The sequence below is a fragment of the Callospermophilus lateralis genome, chromosome 1, assembly GCF_048772815.1.
Source record: "Callospermophilus lateralis isolate mCalLat2 chromosome 1, mCalLat2.hap1, whole genome shotgun sequence".
NCBI lineage: Eukaryota > Metazoa > Chordata > Mammalia > Rodentia > Sciuridae > Callospermophilus > Callospermophilus lateralis.
In genome coordinates this window covers 118,512,388-118,526,936 of record NC_135305.1, presented here as the reverse complement: position 1 = coordinate 118,526,936, position 14,549 = coordinate 118,512,388, and the positions used below count along the sequence as shown (strand labels likewise).

General features: G+C 38.8%; 2 pseudogenes; one reads left to right on the top strand and one right to left on the bottom strand.

Annotated features, from left to right (window-relative positions):
* The first annotated feature begins 4,801 nt into the window (after window positions 1-4,801).
* On the top strand, window positions 4,802-6,143 carry LOC143398048 (methylosome subunit pICln pseudogene; annotated as a pseudogene).
* Window positions 6,144-12,983: 6,840 nt separating this feature from the next.
* On the bottom strand, window positions 12,984-13,540 carry LOC143406531 (gem-associated protein 6 pseudogene; annotated as a pseudogene).
* Between the last annotated feature and the right edge of the window lie 1,009 nt (window positions 13,541-14,549).

Here is a 14,549-nt window from a genome sequence, read left to right as displayed (position 1 = left end):
AAGACGAAGGGATGACTCAGTCTCTACAATGATATTAAAATGTCATAATAAGAGTTCAAAGCAAATTACTAGTTTTTCATTTTGGGGACTACTTATGAACCACATTTTTTTAAATTCACAAAAACTTATAGAGATTTATACTGTTAAGAGTCCAAATGTTTTTTTTTTTTAACATGAGGAGGTTTAAAAATTAAACAAAACAAAACAAATTTGTTCAGTTTTCAAGATATTCTAAGAAGTAGTAAAGTGAGAAAACCTAAACCACACTCCCAAAAATTGCCTCTTGAGGCAAAGTGTGAAAGATGCTTACTGAACTTAAAAATATGGTGGTAGCTTGAGCCTGCCATTGTGGCTTAGTGGTAGAGCACTTGCCTAGCATGTATGAGGTATTGGGTTTAGTCATCCTCAGCACCACATAAAATTAAATAAATAAAATAAAGTTTTTTTAAAAAGTGCTGGTACCTATTATGGTCTAGACATTAAATGTCCAAAAGCTCATGTGTGAGACAATGCAAGAAGATTTGGAGGGGAAACGATTGGATTATGAGAGCCTTAATCCAACCAGTGAATTAGTACCATGATGAGGACTAACTGATTGGTATAGTTATATCAGCTAAAAAAATAAAATGGCAGAAGGGGTGTAGCTGGAGGAGGTGGGCATTGGGGGCATGACTTGGCAGTATATATTTTGTGTCTGGCAAGTGGAGTCTCCTTTTCTTGGTGTGATGTCCTGAGCCACTTTCCTCTACACACTCCTCTACCATAATGTTCTGACTCTCCTTAAGCCCTGAGGAATGGAGCTGGCCACCTATACACTAAAGCCTCTGAAACTGTGAGCCCTAGAATGAACTTTTCCTCCTCTAAAACTGTTCTTATCAGGTCTTTTAGTCACAGCAGCAAAAAAACCTGACTGAAACAGTACCTATGATGGCAGTGTGCCAAGTTTGAAGGCAGCTCTGGGATCTATTTCCCACACAATCAATTTTTAAATATTAAATGAGAGAATGCAAATAAATAAGTTAATAAAGTGCCTGATAGATGCTTAATATTTATAATATTTATAGATGGTGGATATAAGTGTAGATGTAGATACACAAAAATAAATACTATTACACACACAAAAGGAAGTTTGATAGAAACTTTAAAAAAATTCAAGAACTGTAGGCAACTACACAAGATATAATATTGCATAATTTAAATACCAGAAGTGAAAACAAAACAAAATGAATCAGAAGGAAATTTGAAGCAACAATGGCTGGGAACCTTCTAAAATCAATGTCGCAGATCAAAACATAGTTACAGGCAACAATGATCAGAATATATTAAAAAAGCATATCATATTTAAACTGTAGAAAAGCAAAGACAAAAATGTCTTAAAGTCAACCAGAGCAGGAGTAGGCAATGTCTTACCTACAGAAGAATAAGAATTTTATCAGACTTCTTTCAGAAACCAGCAAACAAGATGAGCATGAAATGAAATGTTTCAAATATTGAAAGAGAAAACAGCACCAAATTATAGAATTGTAGGTTACAAAAATTGTTCTTCAAACATAAAGAAGAAATGAAGGCTTTCTTTGACAACAAAAACTGAGGGAATTCTTTGCAGCAGATCTTCCCTGAAAGAAATGTTCCAAGAGGAAATGATAGAGTAGAGAGTAAAGAGTATAGCTCATAGTGACACAAGAAAGAGAGAGAATGCCCAAAGTTAAATGGATGTGTGTGTGAGTGCTTTGGGAATTCTTAAATGTCTTCATTATAGATGAATATCCTCATTGTCTATGAATGGCACATCATTTAATATCATCAGTATTGTAAATTCTCTTTATTAATATAGAAATAAAACAATGACAAATGAGTTAGAAAAAAAAAGAAATATTTAAAGAAAGTCATTCAGGCAGAAAGATAACGGTACTGGCTAGAAATAAAGAAAGGAAACACATCATACAAACAAATTTGTGAAAATAAAACAAAATAATTTTCTTAATCTTAATTAATCTAAAGGATAACTGAGGAGCTGGGGCTGTTTCTCAGTGGCAGAGCATGCACTTAGTATGGGAAAGCCCTGGGGACCAATCCCCAGAATATACCTACATACATACATTAAAATAATTTTGAAGTAATAGTAGTAACAACATATCAGTTGAGTATACTAATACACAAAAATGAAATGGACCACAACAATGATATAAGAGGCAGGAGGGAGGAATTGAGGATTCTGTTATATGGCACACTCTGTGTGAAAGGCTACAGTGTCAATTGAAGGAGGACTTAGATTCATTGAAGATGAATATTGGTTAAACAAATGCTTCAAACTCTCTTTTAATTTCTTCCTTGACCCATTGATTGTTCCAGAGCATGTTATTTACTCTCTATGTATTTGAATTTTTCCAAGTTTCTCTGGTTGTTGGTTTCTAGTTTTTGGTTTTTTTCCCACTGTGGGCAGTAAAGATATTTGATATCAATATTTGTAATGTGTTCAGGCTTGCATTGTATCCTAACATTATCTATCCTTGAGAGTGTTCCATGTGCAGCTGGGAAAAAATGTGCATTCTGCAGCTGTTGGATGGAATTTCTATAAATGTCCCTTAGGTCTATTTGGTCTGGCAGGCAGTTTATAGCTGATGCTTCTTTGTTGGTCTTCTGGATGATCTATCCACAGCAGAAAGCAGGGTGTTAAATATCCCTGCTATTATTGTCTTCCAGGCTGTCACAACCTTTACTTGTCATAGTGCTAGAACTTCAGGCCAGAACAATTAGGCAAGAGAAAAAAATAAAAGGCATCCAAATTGGAAAAGAATAAATCAAATTGTCTGTTTGAAAACAACATAATCATACATATAGAAAATTCAAACAATTCTACCAAGAAACTGTAAAAACTAATAAATGAATTCATCAAAGTTGAAGGATACAAAAATCAATACCCATAAGTTCTATACACTAATAGAGAACTATCTGTAAAAGAAATCAAGAAAACAATCCCAGTTATAGCAGTTAAAAAAATAAAATAAAATACTTGGATGTAAATTTAACAATAAGGAAAAAATCTTCACAAGGAAAACTGTGTAACATTGATGAAAGAAAATGAAGTGGATAAATAAGTAAAAAAGATACACCATGTTCATAGATGAGAATAATTAATATTGCCAAAGATATCATACCACCGAAAGGGATCTACAAATTCCATGAAATCTCTATCAAAACACCAATGACAGTTTTGGGAGTGCAGGGTGGGCGTTACCAAGGACTGAACTTAGGGGCAATCGGCCATGGAGCCACATCTCCAATCCTATTTTGTATTTTATTTAGAGACAGGGTCTCCCTAAGTTGCTTAGCACCTTGCCATTGCTGAGGCTGGCTTTGAAATGGCGATCCTCCTGTCTCAGCCTCCTGAGCCACTGGGATTATAGGTGTGCACCTCTGTGACCACTGTGACTTGCCCAATCACAGTCTTAACCAATAGAATAACAATCCTGAACTTCATACAAAGGATCTAATGTCAGTCATCAACATGTAGAATCCCAGTTTTCTCAGCACACTGAGAAAATGCACTTTCCCCATTGCATGTATTTGGAATACTTTTAGAAAAATCTTTTGGCTATAGAAATGTGGATTTATTTCCTGGCTTTCTATTCTGTTCTATTATTCTGTGTTTACTCATATGCCAGTGCCAGGCTGCTTTGGTTACTGAAAGTTTGTAGTATATTTTGAAGTCAGGTAGTGCAATATCTCCAGCTCTGCTCTTTTTTGTTGTTGTTGTTGTTGTGGTGGTGGTGGTGGTGGTTGTCTGTTCAAGACTGCTTTCACTATTTGGGGGTCTCTTCTTTCCAGTTCCATATGAATTTTAGATTGTTTAGGATTTTGGACAAGGATTTATTTAATATGACCCCAAAAGCACAGACAACATAAGCTATATAAAAAATAGGACTGCATCCAACTAAGAAAATTCTGCACAGCAAAGAAAACCACAAAATGAAGCAACAACCACAGAATAGGAGACACATTTGAAATTAGAATCCAGGGCAAGGAGACAATGTGCCTTGCTAAGAACTTTCAGTCTTTTGCAGCAAAAATTCCAAAGGGCTTTGCCTGTTTATCCATTTTGACAGTCCTCAGCACCAACACTGGACAGGTATGCTACCAGTCTTTTCCAGGCATCTGTCTGCCCATATCACATCCATGGTGGCACATGGAGGTCATGGCTTTCTCGAAGCACACACTTGTAGCTATTGTGGCAACCAGACCAAATTTTAATTTGGTCTCAAACTCGCTCCTGAAAATGTCTCTGTGTGTCTTCCTTTTGAAATGTGGTGATTTAAGAGGTATAAATTAACTTGATCATTTTAATATTTTATGATTATACCAAACTAAGTTATTATTTTTTAAGAGAGAGAGAGACAGAGAGAGAGAGAGAGAGAGAGAGAGAGAGAGAGAAGAGAGAGAGAGAATTTTTAATATTTATATTTTTAGTTTTCGGCGGACACAACATCTTTGTTTGTATGTGGTGCTGAGGATGGAACCCGGGCCGCACGCTTGCCAGGCGAGCGCGCTACCGCTTGAGCCACGTCCCCAGCCCCCAAACTAAATTATTCTAAAGCATGAATGGGTGAATTCATGGGAATTTAGTTATACTGAATAAATTTGGTTATGCTGAATAAATCCATCAGACACATTTTTTTTTTCTGTATGTGATGAATTTATAATAGACAAAAATAGGAATACTTAAATATCCAAGAAAAAGTCACAGCTTAAAATAGAACCGGGCATAAGTACAGTATAAAGGAGGCTGTCTCTCCCTCTAAAGATGGTCGTCATCCTCCCTGGTATGTGTATTCCTTGCTTTACCGCCAAAACTTTTCACTCTCCAGATAATCCATATTCTCTATTGAATATGCCTCTGCTTCCCTTAATAAACCCCTATGTCTTTGAAAAAATGTAAAGGAACATTTGATAACCTGGAAAATCTTAGTATTCCCAATGGCACACAAAGTACCTCAACCTCTTCCATGTTCCCAGGCATTAGATGATGAGGCTCTGCATACTCCATGGCTTTTATCATATCCTTTGTTTCATCCCTCTCACCATTCTTTAAATCTTTGCTCATTTCAGGATCCCTCCTGAACCCTGAAAGAAGAGGGTATAAGAGGATGCATCTATTCAACCAACACATCTTTCCAGCACAGGAGAGCTGGGGTTAGATGGTGATGCATCTGTATTCCTCCATTCAGCTCTGAGCTCCTTAGGGATGTGAAGAATCAACAGAAAACATCTTTTTACACTAGCAGTGATCAGTATGGGAAAGAGAAAAAGATCAATGAGAGAAGAAACACTGAAGGAGAAGTAGAAAGATACAAGGAGCAAAGAAGGGTCCTCATGGATCAGAAGAAATAACATGAAATGGCCTTTTCAACCTTTAAGTATTTGACCAAGACTCAAATGAGGTTTTGATGCTCCCGGGTACAATGAGCTTCCTAAAGATGAGGGGCTTTGGCAACAGCAGATAGATACAGGTACTGTGTTGAATGGGAAGGGTCTCCGTAGGGACACTCTACATCTTGGAGAGCCGCCTGTCTTGGTTATATGGTTCTGGATTAGGATTCTCACTGGAATACCCCACCATTAGTTTACATGTGGTGTAGTTTAAATGCTTATCCTTGAGAACATTTGTATGTTATGGTGAATGGCAAATTTGGAAAAGAATCAAAAGAATCTCTTGCTGATAAAGGGGAGGATGTCAGTGGTGATGATTTCAAACCAATTACTGAATTTAGATTTGTACCTAGTGATAAGTCAGCATTAGAGGTGGTGGTCACTGCAGTATGTGAATGCCAGGCATTGCATCCAGATCCTGAGGATGAAGACTCAGATGATTATGATGGAGAAGAATATAATGTGGAAGCACATGAACAAGGGCAGGGGGGCATCCCTACATTTTACACCTATGAAGAAGGATTATCCCATTTAACAGCAAAAGTCAAGCCACACTGGAGAGATTAGAAGGAAGGCTTTCTCAGTCTGTGAGCAGCCAGTATAACATGACTGGGGTCCAGACAGAAGATTCAGTAAGAGATTATATAGATGGTCTGGAGATGGATACCACACTAACAGTTGCTGGACAGTTTGAGGATGCAGATGTTGATCACTGAAAATGATTTATGCTGACTTAAATTTCTGCTTATAACTAGGAGATAACTTGGTGCCTCTTCCACTTTGGAGTGGGGTTGATGAAAGTCTTTCCTTCTCCAAAACTCAACATTTAAACCAGTTCTTTCTCAAGACAGACTATACTGAGACAGTAAGTTGTAACCAGCAGAAGGAACTCTGAACTTCATTAACAAAGGTGAATTAATTAATCCAAGGGGGTATTTGTAGTTTATCATTTACCCCAAAACTTTGTGTTAGATACCCTATGAGTAAACCTATAATTCCTGCCTTTGCTGTATGAATCATCTGTATGGTGGCAGGCTCAGGAGCCTGGAGTCTTGAAAGAAAAGGCAAATATCTCAGAGGGATCAGCCTTTGTTATTCTCCACAGAGTCAAGAGTCTTTTCCTGATTTGGGGGGCAAATTAATTAATTCAGGCCTCTGTAGTAGCCTCTTGGGAACTATCCCAGCTACAGATCCTGTCACTGACATGAATGTTTCTGGCTAGCTTCTGCTTCTTCTGCTCTCTTTTACCAGTCTACCCTGTTATAGCCTCTTAGGTTATATCATTTAATTTCCACCTTCTTAGGTTAGTTTTCTGTACCAGAACAGTGAATTGAAATGAAAGTCCTCTAAGTACTTCTAATGATAATTGTTTTGTCTTTGTAATAGCATAACAAATAAACCTACATTCTCTATTTAAAAAGACTCAGATGAGCTATAATAAACATATAATATAAAATGTCTGACAAAGTTTCCTTGTCTCTGAACCAGAGCTTATAGAAACTGCAATTTCAAGATCTCACTGAGACAGATGAATGGTTAGCTATGACAGTGTGGTAGGAGTACTTCCCCAGTGCAGGCCCCTTCCCACAGCCAGCTCCCATAAATGACAGTCAGGATAAGGCAATGTCTTCTAGGGCTGCCATAATAAAGGATCACAAACTGGGTGGTTTCGTCTATGGATATTAATTGGCTCACAGTTTTGGAGTCTGTAAGTATAAAATCAAGGCAGGGTCACAGCTTTCTTAAGAGGCTAAGGAAGAATCCATTCCACATTTCACTCCTTGGCTGGTAGATGGCCATCCTCTCTTGGCATCTTTTAATAGTCTTCCTCTATGTGAAATCATGGAATTTCCTTCTAGATGTTTTGCAGCACAAAACATCTAGGGGCCCTATTCACAGGAAATAGGGCCCACCCAAATGGCTTCATCTTAGTCTGATCATATTTTCAAATAAGGTCACATTCAGAGATACTGGGGGGCAGGATCTTAGAACTTCAACATCTTTTGGGGGTAGACACAATTCAATTCAACATACGGTAGATGTCTGGAAGAAAAAAGAAGTCATATAGACAAAAAAATTAATAGTGAAAGCTCAAACAAACATCAAAAAAGAAACTTGAAAAGCTTTACCTAGTCAGCTCTGCCCTTATTTTATACTTGTCAGAGTCACAAGTCTGATATATTATTAAGCACCCATAAAATCCAGAAACCAATTCTTTTGAATCTATTACTTTGTATGTGACCTAGAAATAGTTACGATCACATTTAACTTTGTATAAACAAATCTACTTGGCCAAGTGCACATACAATTAAGATAATAAATTTAATATATTTCTTATAATAATATCACTAAGATCCTGAAATTCCCATAAATTTTAGGTTTCTTGTACATAAACCACTGAAAGCCACTTCTTCTTCTTCAGCATCTGTCTGCCATCCTGCTACTGGGTGACATATCCCATCAGTATGTGCTGCAAAACGTATAGGAGGAAATTGCATGATGTACTGATGCAGGAGTGCCTCTACATCACTTTAATCCATACACAGTTCCATAAATATGAACAGTTCTATTCATTATACCTGGATAGGACCCCCACTTAGTCAGAGGAGCATGCTATGTGAGCTCAGGTGATTAGTACAGCTCCGTAGGCCACTGTGCAGATATCCAGGTCCTGGAGAAAAGGACTATGGACAACTAGGTCCTGTCAACCAAGACTTTGTGAGACACAACCTAGCCTTTGTCTCCACTAAACTCACTGTATCAGTTGGGGTTCTCTGGAGAAGCAGAACCAATTGAATGTATATCTACGTGTGTGTGTGTGTGTGTATGTGTGTGTGTGTGTGTGTGTGTGTGTATGTGTGTGTGTGTGTGTGAATATATATATGCAGTCATCCCTTGATATCCATGGGAGATTTATTCCAGAACCTCTCTAATACACCCAAATCTAGGATGCTCAGGACCATAATATAAAGTGATGTAATGTTGCATGTAACCTACATACATTATCCTTACAACTTTAAATCATCTCTAAATCACTTATGATACTAATACAATGTAAATTCTATGTAAATTGCTATTTTTTTAGAAAATAATGTCAAATTTAAAAAGAAAAGGTGTGCTGGATGCAGTGGGGCACACCTGTATTCCCAGTTACTCAGGAAGCTGAGACAGAAGAAACCCAGGTGCAAAGCCAATCTCAGCAATTTAGGAAGACCCTGTCCTTAAAATAAAATTAAAGGACTGGAGATGCAGCTCAGTGACTGAGCCCTCACCTAGCATGTGCAAGACCTTGGGCTCAATACCCAGTACTGAATATAGGAAAAATTTGTCTGTACATATTCAGTGCTGGCACAAATTATTTATTTTCCAAATATTTTTGATTCACAGTTGGTTGAATCTGCATATGCAGAACCTGTAAATACATGTACACATAAATAAATTTATTATAAGTATTTGGCTCACATAATTATGGAGGCTTACAAGTTCTGTGAACTTCAATCTACAAGAGAGAGACCCAAGAAAACCTTCAGTGTAACCCAAACCAAATCCAAAAACCTGAGAGCCAGATAAGCTGAGGGTGTGAATCTGCAGGAGAAAAAACTGGTTAGGGGTATCAGCTCAGCAGTGAGGCAAGAAAATGGGGTGAATTTTTTTTCTTCTGCCTTGTGTTCTACTTGGACCCTCAAGGGACTGGTTGATGCCAGTAATGTTTGGAATGGCATAACTTTATTGAGGCCATAAATTCAAATGCCAATCTCATCAAGAAACACCCTAAACCCCCCCCCCCTTAGATATAATGTGTAATTTGGGACAACCACGACCATCTAAGGTGACACACAGAATTCACTATGACTCTTTTCCAGGGCAAATTCCATGCCCCTGAGGAAGTAGACCCCAATGAACACGCAGGTGGGGTCATTTCACTCTCACAGAGTTTTGACCAAGTAAATGAAGCCTTCTTTCTCATTTTCTTGTTTTTAGATTTATCTTTCCTTGAAGGGCTTTTGGGAAAAGAAAAGAACTTTGCTAATATGGACTCAGCAGTCAACTAAGAGAGACAACCCATGAGGATAAGGACTAGCTGATGGCCATGAAGGTCCTCTCACTACAAGGTAGCCAGGGAGGTGAGGGGCAAGGCATACTCTAAGTCATGGCTTCCTGAGTTCCTATGCCCTGCCTCTGGGCTTTGAGATCATAGGATTACAGTTGTTACTGTGCTAATAATTTAATGTAGAAAAGAAGCCATCTCAACAGCACATGAGAAAACCCGAACATGTGAAGACAAAGACAAAGTCATAATGAGAGTGGCTGGAAGACAGCGTGAGCATGAAGATTCATCCCAGAGAAAGACCATAGTAGGAAAGGCAGATACAGCACTCTGCAGCTGCATCCTTGAAGGAGAAGAAAGAGCCCTGGAAGGAAAATCTGATGCTTTTTGAAGATGAACCAGACTGGCTTGGGGATCTGTAGATTGGAGACCACTTCTATTGCTTTTTCTATTTCCTGCCTGAGAAACAGTGAATGGACAGTTTAATGAGGAATGAATGCTAAGAGTGAGAGCATTGCTTGAATGTAGATCATTTAGAGACTAGGAGTGATGTGAATGGCTGGGACCCATGATGGAAGAAAGGCATTCTACTGTGGGGGGAAGACAGCTTGTATTTCTTATGTGTATGTTGGAGTTGGAAACTGTGGGGTTTGGTCTGATCCCAACCTCAACCCTCACCACCCCCACACATATACACATTGATAAGAGACAGAGTCTATTTCCCAGTGTGGGAGCTGGACCAGCCTATGAAGCTCAGGTGACATGGCAGGCCATGCACATTTCAGGTGACAGATAGCAAGGGCAGGCAATTCTCTGATCAGGGGCCCCTTGCTCTGCAGAAAACACAGGATGGGTAAACCCTGAGTATGAAGGAAACATGATGTGAACAGAACATGTTCCTTGGTGAAATTCCCCTTATAAGCTCCACCACAATGGGGGATCCATTTATCTGGTTACCACTGCACAGTAAATGAGTGGGTAGAGAAGGAGAGGAGAGTGGTGACGAGGGGGTAGAAGAAGAGAAGGGAAAAGAGGGGAGGAGGGCAGTTCTAAGTTCCATCCATCCAAAAAGGAGCCCTATTCCCTGGGCTTTTCCCTTCTTCCAGCTACATGAGCCAGCAAATGTCTCCCCAGAGCCCCCACCCCATCCTCAGATTTTTCATGGCAGCTGAGTGCAGATTTATCAGCATGTAAGCTTCAGATGTTCTCTGTTCTCTCTCTGGAAAGTGGCACAACCCCTTCCTCACCTGGTGAACCTAACACAGCTGTCACCATAACCAAAGACTGTTCTTTCCCAGAAAATGACAATATAACAATCAGGATGAACAAAAGAAAGACTCATCTTAGAAAACCTTAGGTAAAATCTCCCTTGAGGTGACTTTCTGCAGATGTAGGTGTATGCTCTGAAACTTTGCAATGCAACAGAAAAACCAGAGTAGTTTGACCTCAATGAGCATCAAAGATATTTTGCAAAAACCAAATCTCAGTTGCCTGAAAAAAAGTGCTTGTGACACACATTCTATACATAGAATAACATATAACTTTTTTATGGATAGGAAGAAATCTTTACTTCCAAAGAGATCAAAAAATAATAAAAGAATGTCAAAAAAACCTTTTGTTCTCAAGGTGTGTAGACTACCCTGGCACAGCCTAGATCCAGCAGTGGGCAGAGCCACCTATGAGGTCTCCCCCTGGAGAATCTGAAAACATAGAAGCTGACAGCCCCTGGGAGGGATCAAAAACAGGTGAGTAGGGCAAATATTTTCTGTAAAGAAACATTTTACTGTAAATATAAGGCAGTTTCTGTCACAACTATTCAACTCTACTATTATGGCATAAAAATAGCCATAAATCATACATACATAAACCATTAAGTACTGCTGTGTTCCAATAAAATTCTATTTAACAAGTGGATGCAGCAGGCCAATTTGGCTAGGGCCCAGTTTGCTAACCCATCCTAAACAGTCAGAGGCTTGCAGTTCTAATATGATGTGGGAAATTTAGGGCTACTCTGAACTTGCCCATTTCTAGTCTACCACCTTCATATGGAGTAATGGTCCCTGATTGGCTTCCAAGAAATAAGTGGAATCAAATGTATGTAAAGGAATCTCCTGCATTCCCTTCCCTTAGCAAAGCCTGATCCAGAGAATAGGGACTGCAAGCAGAAAGCATCATAAGTCTGAAGACTGAGCTGAATTCACAGTAAATGAACTGGACTGAATTCAGCAGCAAACTACTTTATCACAGTCAACTTTCTCCTCAGAGATATCAGCCAATACTTTCTTTAAAGGCTTTGAAAGTGTTAAACTTTCATGTTAAGATTTTACTAAATGGCCAAAACTAGTTTCAGAAAAATAAAAAACAAGATGTCCTCTGTATTAGTCAGCTTTTTACCATTATAATGAGATATCTATAACAAACTACTTTTGAAGAAAAGTAAAGTTTAGCTCCATTTTGGAGGTTCAAGGGCATGACACTAGCTCAAATTTGGTGAGAGATGGTATATTCTCTCTTGCCTACTCTTTCCTTTTCTCTGCTGCATCATGGCAGTGGAAGAGTTTACATCACCAAACAGGAAGTTAGACACAAGAGTTCCACAATCTCTTCTGAGGGCATGACCTGAATGATCTAAGGACCTTCCATAAGGCCTGTCTTGTAAGCCTTGATCACCTCCCAATATTACGACCCTGAGCAAGTTCCCAACACATTAACCTTTAAGGAGAAACAAACCAGATTCAAAAAAAAAAAAACAAAAAAAAAAAACACTGATTCAAAAAACTATCATTACACCAAAATAAAAGATAAACACTTTAAAAACACTAATTTAGTTGAAAGTGGTGGAGCACACCAGTAATACCAGTCACTTAAAAGGCCGAGCAAGGGAATGGCAAGTTCAAGGTCAACCTTGGCAACTCAGGGAGACCATAATCCAAACCCCAAAACAAAAAGGCCTAGAATTGTAGCTGAGTGATAGCATGTCCCTGGGTTTAATTCTCAGTACAAAAAAAAAAAAATCAAAACATTGATTTAGATATTAAAAAGGACTTGCAATTTTGAATTCACCTTAACACTTTATACTGAATCTGCCATATTATATTTTTCCAAATACATATTTTTCCTTAAAAAGGTGAGGTGGGGTTGAGATACACTTAGCTGGGGGTATACATCCCAGTTTGATCACCAGTTCTGGAAAAAATGGAGGGGGAGTGTATCCCCATCAAAAAAAAATTACCCTTAAAATTCTGACTTCTTTCTGCTAATTTCATTGCATGTGATATTATCCTTATACCAATTAGTTCATTGACTTATCAACAAAATTAGCATTCACAATTCACTCTTTTGATTTTGCCAAAATAACAAAAAATTAAATTATACACACAAATGAACACACCAATACTCATATACTTTTGAAGGCTCACAATATGATATACTTAAATTAAAAAGATAACATGACAGAACAAAAAAAATGAAGTCAGTTTCAATTAGTGTATCCACAGTTCTTGACCTCTCACTGGGAAGCTACAAGATGTCCTTAAATAAGATCCTGAACCCAGAACAGAATAATCTCATTAGAGCTGCTGCAATTTTCTGGACCATATGGTGGATCTATAGTCAAGACCCCAGTCACTCAGAGAGTCCTTCGTGTATCTCCCTGTTTAGTGTTGGGGATGTGACTCTTCTCAAGTCACTTCTTTATGCTATTATTTCTCTTTTCCAGATCTTCAGGGCTGTAAGCTTTGCAGTCTCCAGACATGAACAAATGCATCAGTTTCTCTCTTACTCCATGATCCCCTTCATTCACAATTTCAACAGTTTGCACAGAATGTCACATAATTCCAGTCACAGACAAGCTGCCATCTTCAAGGAAGTTCACTAGGACAAAATTGGCGGAGACTGGATCTGTAGTTAAAAGCATCCTTTATACTCCTTCTTCTCACTGGCTATCACTCTGACTTCTTTGTCAAGGTAGTCTTGCCATTCTAAGGGGCTTTTCTTCATCCATTCACTCATAGTTCCAGGTGGCTAAATCTAGCATGGATGAGGCACTGGGTTCGATACCACGTGGTACTTAATCCTCGCAAACCACGCAAAGAGCAGTGGGAACGCTGGGCTCCCCTGCAAGCGCCCCAAGGACCGTTATTTTTTTGTTTAATGAATTTTCTTGGACAAATCTCTTTACAAGACAGCAGTTTCCAGACAGAGATTCTTGGTCCAAGATGGCCATATGCTGGAAGGAAGTAGATGGAGGATTTTGATTTTATTTTGTTTATGTTTTGAATTCTAAGGAGCAGATCATGGGACAGGTAGGTTTTGATTAATGCCAAAGGGTATAGTCTTGAAATTGATTGACAAGGTAATAGGCATTGCTTGCACAAACGTAACGGATCAACCTGGAGTGACTGCTTTCCCCTACCTTAGTCTTTGGAAGGCTAAGTCCGCCTTTCTTGACAGACTAGAAAATTTAAGGCTCAGAGAAGACAAACCACAAATCCAAAGTTCCCCAGCTAAGAAGTAGATAACATAGGAGTGGGTCTGTGAATTGTTGAATTCCAAACCACAATCTATCAATTGCCCCATACTAGATCAAAGGCAATTCAAAGGTGGAGGGAGCTCAAAGGATCTTACAAGTGAAAAAGTGAGCTACCTGAAGTCTGGCTGTAAGAAAGAGAGAGGAGGAGCAGGGAAAGGCAAAGGCTTGTGGGGAAACCTTCCCATCATTAACAGAGTGGCTCAAGATGAATTCATAACCCTCATGCATATTCACAACAGCCAGGGCAGAGGAAAGATGGGGATACCACAGGTAAGGAATAGCACAAGAAAGAGGACATCTTGTGCTGTGAAATAGAGCAGCTAGAGCAATGCAGCCACAGGGGGAGCCACACAATTTACCACATCTGTGACACAAATACTAACTTATCTAAGAAGAAACCTAGAGAGTTAAACATGGAAGTCAGAGAGATTCTTCCCTTGGTCTTTATGCTGAGGTCACAGAATGGCATAATCAGACAGGCTAGCCAATGCCATGACAAGGACCATAATGCAAAAAACATTTTGTCTTCTAGAATGTCTGCAA